Source organism: Malaclemys terrapin, chromosome 6 (assembly GCF_027887155.1).
Source record: "Malaclemys terrapin pileata isolate rMalTer1 chromosome 6, rMalTer1.hap1, whole genome shotgun sequence".
Classification (NCBI taxonomy): Eukaryota; Metazoa; Chordata; order Testudines; family Emydidae; genus Malaclemys; species Malaclemys terrapin.
The window spans coordinates 67,779,347-67,792,292 of NC_071510.1; the positions used below are offsets into that span (position 1 = coordinate 67,779,347).

Consider the following 12,946-nt stretch of genomic DNA (forward strand, 5'->3'; position numbering starts at 1 on the left):
GAGTAACCATCAATAGCCAGACAGGGTTAATGGCTCAGCAACACACAACCCACTATCCCTGAGACTTCTTGGAGAAGGCACATACACTATGGGGGTGGATTAACCCATGTCACAGCAAAGTTGCCAGCAAGCTGGAAGAAAGTACAAGAGAGAGACAGTGACATCATTTGGCCTCTCTCCTCTCTCTCTCTCCCCGCCCCCCCTCCCCCATCTCAACACCTGAAAGGACATCTGGAATAAAAAAAATTTTGAACTAGTAGTTTGGTACCAGGCTGGAAAAGGGTCTAGTCTGTGTATTGAAGAACTGTAACCTGCTTGTACTATCTGTCAGGGTGAGAAACGCTATATGATAAAGCTTAAGATTTAATATGCATGTTTACTTTATTTTCTTAAGGTAACTATTTGACCTTTATGCCTACTACTTATAATCACTTAAAATCAGTCTCTTTAGTTAATCTTATTTTAATGTTTTATCCTTAAAAGTGAATTTGTCTAAAGTGCTTGGGAAATCTCAGCTCAGGTTACACAGTCTGGTGCATGTCCACTTTCCTATGAAGACGTGGCTAACTAAGTAATGAACGTACACTGGCCAGGCTTCTGACCAGTGCAAGACGGTACAGTTCTTGGGTGCTAGGCTGCAGAGCTGGGGGGGAATTGGCTGGAGCCTCCTGTAGGAGTGGACTCACCCCTGCAGTGCCTCCTGCTGGTCATCTTGGGAATTAGCTCTTCCAGCATCCTGGAGCACCCCCTGCAGGCTGGTGATTCACCTGTCCTCTAGCCCCCATGTCCCTCCCAGACCCCTTGTATCTGGGATGCTGCCCCCTGGCAGTACACCCCTCAGTACTAGGGTCTTCCCTCCCTGGGGAACCCCCACCCACTATCCCTACCTTGCCTCAGAATAAGGCCACTGCCAGTCACCAACTAACCCCCACTCCCTGGGGTAGACTGCAGTATAGGCCACTCATCACAGGTAAGGTTGGTTTTGGACCTGCTGCCTTGGCCTACCCATGGACTGCCCTCTGCAACCCCCAGTACCCCTTGGCCTCCTACTAGGCCATAGGCTGGGGCTATCCAGGCTGGGGCGCCTCAGCCTTTCCCCAGCCCTGCTCCACCCAGGTACTCTGTCTTTGTTACCTACAGCCAGGCCCTTCTCCCTCTGAACACAGAAAGAGACTGCTGAGCTCCTGGCTCCCAGCCTCTTTATACAGGCCAGCTGAGGCCTGATTGGGGCATGGCCCAGCTGCAGCCACTTCCCCCAATCAGCCAGGGTTTTACCTTGCCCAGCCCCAGCCCTCTGCAGGGCTTTTCCAAACCCTCTAGGACTGGAGCAGGTAGTCACCCTGCTACACTGCCCAATCAATGGTTCAGGAGTGGCTGGGAAATCATTTGTGAAACATAGCTGGGTGTGTCCTTGCCTGTGGATGTCTGTAAGTGCAATGCCTGCCAGAGACTTGTAGCTTGACATCAGTATCAGTGTGAGAGGCAACCAAGGTTGGTGGGTTTGGAGGGCTCAGTGGTCCCACAGTCCAGGTTGCACCCCGGAATCCCTCACACATGAATGTGACCTTTGTTTTCTCTGAATGACATAAAATAATTTGAAATGCCATTCACCTGGAATTATTGTAAGGTTGCTTGACTTGATTTTCTCTGAATCCACCAAATTTAATGGACAATAATAGAGCTTGTACTCTGGGTTTTTCCTGTACATTGTAGTCTATATATGTTGTTGTCTTTTATGAGGTGGTATTCTTGCAGACTATTTATACTCTGGGGAGAATGGGAGGATGGAATACTGAAGTAGGGCTATGGACACTATGTGTGAGTAAAAAACAAACGAACAAAAAACCAACCCCAAAACAGAATAAGGCACTCGGTGTGCTGCTGCATCCCCTGGCTTGAAGTGGTTCCCATATACAGGGTTTACAGTTTGGTTCAATGGCTCTCAGCACCCCTACTATACAAATTGCTCCAGCACCCCTGTGTGGAATTCTGATTCTGGCCCATCTCTAGTGTGAACCCTTTCCAAAGTTGCCTCTTTCCAAAGGTTCCAAAAAATGCATTTTGAGATAATTCTGTGTGCCAGAATTAATTCACATCCACTGAAGTTAAAAAGAGATGCAGATTCAAATGAACCCAGTTTTTTCAAGTTTGAATCTATTGGAACCCACCATCAAGCTTCAGATTTGGTGGAGTCATAGGTGTTCAATGTTTGTCAATTAACTTTTCACCAGATATGGAAACAGTGGTGTCATAAACAGACAGTTAAGGGTTAATGCCTCTTTTACCTGTAAAGGGTTAAAAAGTTCACCTAGCCTAGCTGACACCTGACCAGAGGAACCAATGGGGGGACAAGATGTTTCAAGAGGAAGGAGGGAAGTTTTCCTTTGTCTGAGTGTTCGTTTAGTTTCAGTTTTGTGATGGAGTGAAAAGACCCAGGAATCAAACAGGATAGTGAGTATTAGGGAAGGAATACATTAGTTTGTTTATTTTCTTTTGTGACTTGTCTTGTGCATTAGAGGGATAATCAAATTGGGTTTTCTTTTGTGTAACTAAGCGTTTGCCCAGGGGAACATCATCTGTGTTTTGAATCTGTTGTCTGTGAGAGTAGCTTGTATGCTAATCTCACAGAGGTACTTTTTACCCCTTTCTTTAATTAAAAGCCTTCTTTTTAAGAACCTGATTAATTTTTTTCCTTGTTTTAAGATCCAAGGGGTTTGGATCGTTGTTCACCAGGAAATTGATGGAGAACTCTCTCAAGGTTACCCAGGGAAGGGTTACAGTACTTGGGAGGGAGAGATTTTGGGAAGGAAGACAGTTTCCCAAATGACTCATAAACAGCTGTTTTAAACGATTTGGGTGGTGGCAGCATACTGATCTAAGCTGGTAATTAAGCTTAGGGGTTCTCATGCAGGTCCCCACATCTGTACCCTAAAGTTCAGAGTGGGGGTGAATGACAAGGGGCTACACTGAAAAAATACCATGTTCGTTGTCCCATGTGGCCTCTCCTAGTGAATATAGCTCAACCTCAGAGTCTACCAGCAACCGTCTCAAATATTTGCAGGTATCAAAATAAGGTTTAAAAGTTTGGACAAAGTATGAGTTAATCAAGATCTAGTTAATCAACACAGATTAAACGTCATCCAAGGCTGATTTTGAATCTGAGCTGAGTCACATGCCCCTAGATAGCACTCTATATTCTTAGTGTTTAAGATTAACAATTTTATCTTTCTGCTTATGAGACTACCATCTGAAAGCCTTTGATTTCTGCTGGATAATTCAGTGTTTACAGCAGATGGTTTCTTCTTTGAAGAAATGTGTTATTAGCAGGTTAGTATTGAACGCTGACTAAACTTCAGTAAATATTTTTGGTTCTAAACCTGAATTAAGATCCCTTGACACTGAATCTGATCTGATCAGCTTGGATCAATTGGTTTAAATTGGATTATTGTACTGAGCAAGTGATCACGATGCAGTATATCAGAATTGATTTGCTGTACAAGAGTTTCTCATTTTAATTGGATAGAGAGGGATACGTTATCACATCAGACTCTTACCAGTTTTGATATATAATGATTTTTGATATATAGTGATATTTTATGCAAAACTACATCTGGTGATTTACTGAAACGACTTACTATTAGCTACCACATTATGACATATGGTAGCTAGATTCTATATGATTTTTAAAATTGTCATAAGTCTTTCTTATGCTTTGTGTACACACGGTGTAGATAGAAATTATTCTTTCACACCTGCTCAGTGCATAATTTTTTGAAACCCTGAAGATCATGGTAATCAGAGCTGTTATAAATTTACTTTAAGCATCTTAATTCATGGCCTATGTCATTAAAACTAGAGGATTCAGATTCAATTTAATTTCAGTTGCCTAACTTTTATTTCTTTGCTGGATGCTTTTTCTAGAACATGAGATGAAAAGGTGCATGGGGAAGCAGACAGAAAAAAAAATTATGGCACCAAAAAAGTCAAGCATGTTGATCTGTGAATGAAAACTTCCTTCTCCCCACCTCCCCCACAACAAAATTCAAGTGAGCAACTTAAAGCTGCTTCTGGGCAGCTGTACATTCCTAACTGGTGCATGGTGCTTATGTGACAGATTGTAGAGACTGCCTTTGGCATTATTGCTGGACTCATATTTTCATGAGAGTGAACTGTTGTTTAATAGTTTCTTTTCTTCATTCTCTCTGTCTTCTTGCAGAATCAATGGCAGTGGGGACAGTTTCATTTTCATTCCTCCTAGATCTTCCTTAGATCTTTATTGTTCTTTTTGATTTCTATGCCACTACCTGCTCACTTTTCCGCACCAATTAGTAAAGGTCGTGAACTGAGCAGCAATGCAACTGAACCCAAGAAATGCCAGACTAATCCTATGGTACTCTGATGAAATCCTCTGAAATGGATTTCATTTGCTCTAAAGTCAGGCAACTGACATAGTTCAAGGAAAACTAATGGAAGGCCTTTGAATAAATATAAACAATCCATAAGAGGTTTCTACATGAAACAAGACGTGCAGTGCAGTAGTCTCAGACAGGATCTCTTTTTTTTTTTTTTTTTTAAAAGTCTAAGCTAGAGATGGGCTGAGCTGGTCTAGCTTGAGCTTTGGAAAATCTCGGTTATCCCTGAGTTTGTCTTCCAAGCCCCACAAACGATCCTGGTTTTGATTTTGGCCCTAGGTTTTTTTTTAAAACACTTAAAACAAATAAATAAATAAATAAAATTGAAGTAAAATTTGAAATGAAAAATCATTTTAAATGACGACAAATGAAATTTCAATGCAAAAAACCATTTTTTTGTCTGAAAAACTTTACCCAGCTCTACTTATTATTTTGAGGGATGTCTGCTGGCCTTTGGTGTCTTCTGCATCTGGATGGCACTCTAAGTCCCCTCCAGTGTATTCTGGGCTGTATTGCTAACCTATTGGGATATTGCTAACTGGTTGTGTTTGGTAACCTTCTGGACCATAATTTAATCTTCTCATTGATTTCTTTGGGTCACGCTGAGCTGCAGAATATATTGGCTCTGGAACAGTATTGGGTCTCTTGATGCCTGTACAGCTGAAGACCAGGCATGTCATAAAGGTGACTGGTTCCATTTTCCTATTATTTGTGTATCTTCTGCTAGCTCATTTAAAGGAGCCAGGACACAGTAATGACACATTACAATTCTGAGAAGCAATTTTCACAACTTGGCTCTGAAATATTTCTTCTTAAAATCTAAATTTCAAATCAGCTCCAATAATAAAACTGTAAAGTGAGCATGGTTTTTCAAACAAATTTCATAAGAATTTTCAGCATGTGCCTAAAGACACATTTTCAGAGCAGATGCTAAGCAGTTGATAGGGTCTGTTGGATAAATGATTCATAAATGTGTTCACCTACTTGAATAGAATGACACTGATGGAGCTGCTCTAGTCTACTGAATACATCGTATGCATTTGGTTAAAAAACTGAAATACGAACGATACTGTGTTTATCCAAGAGAAAAGACTGGAAAGTTACTGATTTGTACAGTGTCAGTGTGATGCTGATATGACACATACTGCATATTAAAAAGGATTGGGGAACAGGTAAGTGCACAGAAAATATCTGGGGGCTAAGAGGAAATACAACAGAGAAGTTGCTAAAAGAGCATCTTAAAGTGATTTCATAGATATATTCATTAGCATGGTAAAAAAAAAAAAAATGATTTGCCAGTAGGCTGTCTTCTTACATCATGTAAGATACTTTTATGGGTTTAACACAGCATAATTCAGTGTGGCTTTTCACTCCGGAGTTACTGAACTGATTCAATGAAATCTGTGCTCCTCATTGTTTTCCATACACCTAGAAGAAAACATGTACTTTTTAGATTTCCTTTATTTTAAATAAAGGAGAAAAGCAAATAAAACTCTAAAAAACAGACTATATCCTCAGTTGCTGCATGTACTACTGCTTTTTTTTCTTTCTGAGGTACTATGGCATTGGGACATAAAGTGGTTCTGTTTCATATATCCCTTGCGCCCATAGAGTAGGCGTTTTCTTTCCACCTTTTGTGTTGCTTTCCACAGTATATATACTGGACCAAGATGCCTGCCTTTTAAATTGATTGGTCTCTGTCCTGCTTCCTGGGTTCTTTTAGTCTGACCCTGTGTACTTTTTCTGCACTAGTGGCTGTCATTGTTTTGATCCATTTGCTGGACAGTTAAGCTTCCCTTGCTATTTGGAGACATTTCTCTAGGGTTAGCTCTATTTAAGAACATAAGAATAGCTTACTGGCTCAAAACAATGGTCCATCTAGCCCAGAATCCTGTCTTCCAAGAGTGTCTTCCAGATGATTCCAAGGGAATGAACAAAACAGAGCAATTGATCTATTCCCTGTCATCTAGTCTCAGCTTCTGGCAGTCAGAGGTTCCTCTTAACAGTGTGTCCTGTAGGCTGGAATCATATGTTCTCAAATGATTCTGTCTCTAACTGGTGATTCTGTCTGGGATCACAGTATCCATCAAACACCTTTATCAGCTGTTCCAGAGTTTAGTCATTCTTCCTGTTCTTTTCCCCTAATGAGCTAGTAAAGTTTTACTTTAATTTTCTCATCTTTATCCTCCATGGACAGCCCTGTATACAGAGGTTTTATTTATTTATTTATTTGCTTCCATAGTTGTTCAAGGTTTTCTTTCCTGGTTGTCTGAGTCCCACCCCAGGTCCCTTTTTGCTCTATTTCCAGGTGCTGCCTTATTTCATGTAAATCACTGTCTCTTTCTTGCTCTGGGTCTCACTAAACTAAGTGCTGCCACCAAGTTTCATTACTCTCTTATAACTGAGGGACTCTTACTTGTCCACATCCATAAGAAGCCAATCTGGCAGGAATAGTAGATGCATAGCTCTCTTTATGCCATCTTTCCCCTGCTATGTCCTCATAACCTCCCTCCCTCTGCTGAGGAGTTTCATTGGGGATGACTTCCAGTTGTTATCCTTTCTGTATACCTGACTCTATCCTCTTTTAATGCTAGTGATTCACCATAGCATAAGTAAGGGGAGAATCAAGTCTTGTTTGTGTAGTTTTAAACAATGGTTTATGAATACAGTTAACTTAGCAGCAGTAAATGCCTACCAATGTAATACTTAGGCAGAAAACTGGACCGTTTGGCTGAGGACCACTTCAATCCCCCTTCTATTTTTTCTTGAGTATACAAAGTACACAAAATAGAATTCACCTGGTAATTAATTTTTAATTCCATTCCTTCATAGAAGCTTTACTGACAACATTCACACATCACACTGAGCAAGGAAAGAGGGCAATGAAGTTGGCTCTAGCAGCATGTTTGCATTTTTCAGATCTGGAAATTAGTATTTTTTTAAAATGTTTCCAGTGGCGTAGTTTAAAAAAAAAAAACACCCAAAAACCCCACCTTTCCCTCCCCCCAAAAAATAAGAAAAAACAAAACCCTGTTACTGTGGGAAATCCTCTTCCTTGTCCTGGAGGAAGACAGTTTTGTAAGATTAACAGATTATGCCTGTCAATACAGGAATCATTTGCTTGGATAAAGGAGAAGGAATTCTCATTACAAATTAAAAAATTGCCTTAAATTTCCATTCTCAATAATCACGACATCAATGATTTATTACAAGAATTGAGAATAATTCAAATTTTTATTATGGTCTATATTAGGCTGTGTTTTAATCACTTCCCTAAATCTGGCTTATGTTTTCTGCTTAACTCTAGCAATATTTCATTTTCCAGGCTATGTTAAATTAAGAATTTCCTTTTACTTGTTTCCATTCTTGGAATACCATAAATATCCTAGCCCTATTGGATCAAAACTGATAGCTCAGCAATAAAAATAAGCTTAGTTAAACATTCCTAACCTTATCCAAATATTTCCTTAGCAGGCTCTCCCACTTGATCACTTAGGTACTGGTTGAAAACAATTTTAACTTTTTTTTTTTTTTTTTTTTTAAATTACATGACTTAGGTTGGAGTTTTCAAAGTTGGGAGCCTGATGTTAAGCATCTAGGTCCATGTTCAGGTCCCTGAATAAGCTAATTTAAATGATAAACATGGACATAGGCACCTAAATTTTAGTTTGAACTTCCAAAATATTGCACTATTAATTTCATGTAACCTAGCTGGCAGGTCATTCAGAAGATAACACTGGTATAATATTTAATTGGGCTGTACAATGCATTCTGAACGGTTCTAAGGTCATACTTTGCATTCCATCAGTATATTTTTCACCAGAAAATATGTCTACATGTGATTTAATCTGTATGTAATTAATCTATAAAAAGCAACAGAGGGTCCTGTGGCACCTTTAAGACTAACAGAAGTATTGGGAGCATAAGCTTTCGTGGGTAAGAACCTCACTTCTTCAGATGCAAGTATTTGCCACAGGACCCTCTGTTGCTTTTTACAGATTCAGACTAACATGGCTACCCCTCTGGTAATTAATCTAGTTGACTGAATAATATTAGAAAAGTATTTGCATGTCTGAAGAACATGCCTCATATTTTAAACTATCCTGGGCTTGCATTGAGGTTTTAATTATTTGTATATTATGATCTTAAGTGTGTGTGTGTGTGTGTGTGTGTGTGTGTGTTTGTTTAATGCAAGCCATTGAAATAGGAGTTTGTTTCTTCAACTCTAAGTATTCCTTATGAGGAATGGTAAAGCTATTTCTAATAGATTTCCTCCAAGCAACTTTAAAGAGAGACCTTAGTCTCTCTTGTCTGCAACATATGAATGCATTGAACACTATACAGAGGTTTTTTCACAGGACAACTAATCAATGTATTCATTTTCTGTGAGATACCAACAAAACATTATTTGTACATTTTATGGCATTGCAGTCTTTTCCCATCTGTCCTGGATGTCACTGACTGCATTCGTGTACCATCACATAATGAAGTGTGCTTTAGGAACGAAAAAGTCTCTTTCCCCTTTATTATGCATGTAGCATGCAATGCAATTTACTACATAACAGATGTCGTAGCTAAGTACCCGGGATCATGTCATGATTCATTCATTTTAAGACAATCTGCTATAGCAATGCATAGCTTTTGAAAACTGGGCATATTTGACTTTTGGGTGAGTGCTCCAAATATTCCCTCATACTGTGCATAGATGGATCAAAACAAAACCTCAAGTCTGAAGAACTTGGGCAAAGTTTGACCCGGGATCCAGAAATGAAATCTCTAGTTCGGATCTATCTCTACTAGTATTGTTTACTTTTTCTAATATAAAGGGAGAAAAAAATCACATTTCTAGTTGACAGTGGTCTTCCTTCTAAAAATTTGGTCTGCATTCCCCTGATAAGTCTTCAGTCTCCTGCAGAAATAAATTCTAGTTAGGCTCAACATTTCAGTTATTGAAAGAACTTTTGGAATTTTACAAAATGAGTTTGTTGTCCAGATAAATCTGGTGGAACATTAGTATGCTGCCCTTCTAAAGCCAGAAAGGAATTCCTGTAAGGCAGTGTTTTACATAATACTGCCATTAAACCCAGTCTATATTTAGAGGAAAAGGCAAACTGCAGTAAATTACACAAGAATGAAGAATTATCTGAATCTGAGGATATATGCTTGCAAATGTGGTAATTCAAATTATTATTTGGGTTTGAAATATGACAACCAGAGAATAGAGCAAAATATTTAATAGACTATACTTATGTTTAACCACTGATCACCCAGAAATTCTGGAGAGTATCCAGAACTTACGATGATTGGTACTTCATAGATGCATGTAATAATAAGAAGAAGAATGCATTTTTGAAATTGTATAAATTACATCATTCTACTTTTTAATTTTCCTTTTAAGGAGTGAGAGAAAAACCTCACCTCTGTGCAGATTAGAACAGTGTGAATAACAGTTCTTGGTTTGCTGGCTGTTGTGGAAAAAAAATAATTAGGGGTTGAATAAAGTGTTTAGTTCAACCTAAAAATGAAATGTTTTTTTTTTTTAAGCATTGGGACCAGTTCTCCACCTCATCTGAGCAGAGCTCAGGTGCAGTAGACAGGGCTGTGAGGAGCTGGTTGTAATTCCTTGATCCAGCCCTAGTATAAACAATGACTTCAATGAGTAACCTTAAATTGGGTGTGGTGGTCCCCTGCTCCTGGCACTCCCTCAGCATGCACCCTCTCTTCCTTAAAGTGGGGGTAAGGGGAGGCAGCAGGTGAAGGAACTGGCTCATTTGCTTTCACCAGCTTTCTACTGGCAGAGAGCTCCCCTACCTAGGGGGAGTTCTCCATTGGTCATTTCCCAACAGTTTAACTCCAATTTGCATTGCTGCTTGGGTGTCACAAATTAGACCAAGAATTGGCCCATTACAGACAGACCAATATATATTTACTATTAATGCAAGTAATTTCTATTTTTTTCCCCTCCCTCATTTTTGCAGCCACTATCCTTCCAGCCAAGGAAGACCAGATGGGAGTTCCTTCAGAACCATCAGTGTCTCACCTAATTAGCTAGAAACATTGTCTTTCAGTTATATGAAGATCAGGGTCTAGTTGTCCAGTTCCTGTCACTTTTATTGAACAGCCTGGTTCAGGAACTGAAATAGAGCAAAGTTGTAGAGCAAATTTATCCATTTAACATTCACAATGGTTGACCGGTACAATGCAAAACCATCGCAGCAGAGTTGCTCTCTGGGAGTCCTGTGGAATCCTCTCCCATGAATATAGAAATTGATTTTCTATCTGCATTTGTGGAAGCCTGAAGGGAGACATTTTTCTCACGATTATACTGTCAACTGCTTTCTGTAAATATGATAGGCTGTAGTGTTCACCAATATATAGTTCCAGTAAGAATAGGTACAAATTCTAAAAAAAATTACCCTGTATATTAAGCAAAGAAGATCTACTTGTACCGCCTTTAGTAATCCAGATAAAGATTTTCAATAGTCTTGTCCAAAACCACAGCTGGAATAATATTTAGGGCAGAATTGTCATACTGTGTACATGGCCTTCGCTGTAAAGACCTTTAATTTCAGTATCATTGTTTTACTTAACCCCTCAGTTCCTCTGCAAGGGGCCATTATCATCTCTTTCTTGCATTAGTGTTCTTTTGGTGCTGTGGATAAGACAATCAAAATGAGGCCTTAAATTTTCTTTTCAGAGTTTGTATGACATGGTTTCAAAATAAACAATATTTTAACATGTTGATTTCATAATTCTTCATTTTATCTATCTTTAAGGTGCAAGATATCTTGGGATATATTACTAATGCAATGAAAGAAACTTGGCCCCTCTCACTTTTCCCTCTGAAGCATTAATAGAGATTTTAAATAGAGCTCGCAGAAAAGGGAATTTCCATTTTGTGGGATATTCTGAGTTGTCGACATTTTGTTTAATTCCACATCACAATGACATTTTGGAATTTCCAGGAAAATGGACCAATCTGTTTTGGCACCCTCCTGCTGGCAAGGCAGCTGGGCACCCAGGAATCCAGCAAGGTGGCAAGCTGGCTGAGCAACCAGAGAACTGAGCTGCCAGGGAGGAGCTGGCTGGGCAACCTGCCCTCCTGCCAGCTGGGGAGCTAGCTGGGGAGCTTGGGTAGTAGACAAACCAGCCAGCTGGCCAGCCAGCCCCCCTGGTTTGCAGCCTGCCAGTCTGCCCGATGGCTGGTTGGTGGGCTGGCAGGAACCAGGCAGTCAGGTCAAGTTGGTTTGTCTGTCTGGTTTCTGTTGAAAGTCTTGATAGAATCAACATTTTCCTGCACAATGTTTTGATTCTGTCAAATATGCACTTTCCAGCAGAATACTGTTTTGTCAGAAAATGTCTGAGTGGCTCTAATTTTAAGCAAGTCAAATGTGTATGTCTTTGTGACAATCTAGAATTGGAGCTGAAATTATGATATCTTCTTCCCTGCTGCTATATTAGGGCAAGAAGTAATTCTGAACCCCCATCCTGTAATCCTCTGAGGTGGAATCTGAAAATCAGGTTTGGGTCTATCCCCACAATGGGAACAGACTAGAACTTCAAATAGAAACAAACTCATATTTGAAGAAAGTTCAGATCTCCTGTAGATTTGAATTTTGTACCTTGGGCTCAGTCTCTAACTCAGGGGCGGGCAAACTTTTTGGCCTGAGGGCCGCATCGGGTTTCAGAAATTATATGGAGGGTTGGTTAGGGGAGGCTGTGGCCCGGCCCCTGCCCCCTCCACCCCTCCCTGCTTCTCGCCCCCTGATGTGTCCCTCCCCTCCCCCGGGACTCCTGCCCCATCCAACACCCCCTGTTCCCTGATGGCCCCCCTGGGACTCCTGCCCCATCCACCCCCCTGCTCCCTGTCCCCTGACCACTCCCGGAATCCCCATCCCTGTCTACCCACCGCTGCCCCATCCAACCCCTCCTCTCATTCCTGACTGCCCCCCCAGGACCCCTGCTCCATCCAACCACCCCTTTGCCCTGACTGCCCCCAGAACCCCTGCCCCCAGCTGCCCCATCCAACCCCCCCTCCTTTCTGACTGCCCCCCCAGGACCTCTGCCCCCATTCAACCTCCCCGTTCCCTGCCCTCTGACCGCCCCAACCCCTATCCACACCCCCGACCACCACCCCCAACTCCCCTGCCCTCTATCTAACCCCCTCTGCTCCCTGCTCCCTTACTGCGCTGCCTGGAGTATCAGTGGCTGGCGGCGCTACAGCCGTGCCGCCCAGTCGGAGCCAGCCATGCCACCGCTACCACGCAGCACAGAGCCCCAGGATCTCGCAGCCTGCCACCCAGATCATTGTGCCGGTGGCGGGGCAAGCTGAGGCTGCAGGGGAGGGGGGCAGCAGGGCAGGGGCCAGGGGTGAGTCTCCTGGGCCAGGAGCTCAGGGGCTGAGCAGGAGGATCCCGCGGGCTGGATGTGGCCCGTGGGCCATCGTTTGCCCACCTCTGCTCTAACTGAATAAAATGAAAGATTCAAAATTCTGCTATACACCTTCTTCAGTAATGACTGGAGAGATTTGTTAT

The 12,946-nt window shown here is 41.4% G+C and overlaps 1 long non-coding RNA gene across 2 annotated transcripts in view; it reads left to right on the top strand.

The window, feature by feature from the left end:
* Positions 1–2,399: 2,399 nt before the first annotated feature.
* Positions 2,400–12,946, top strand: part of LOC128838906 (uncharacterized) — a 144,682-nt gene continuing 134,135 nt past the window's right edge. Inside the window, exons 1-5 of one of the 2 annotated variants that reach the window (XR_008445321.1) lie at positions 2,400–2,451; positions 3,240–3,327; positions 3,922–4,046; positions 5,026–5,096; positions 10,391–11,092. This is a non-coding gene — a long non-coding RNA (uncharacterized LOC128838906). Of the gene's footprint in view, positions 2,452–3,239; positions 3,328–3,921; positions 4,047–5,025; positions 5,097–10,390; positions 11,093–12,946 lie in introns of those variants that run through there. The other variant, XR_008445320.1, reaches the window with a different exon arrangement.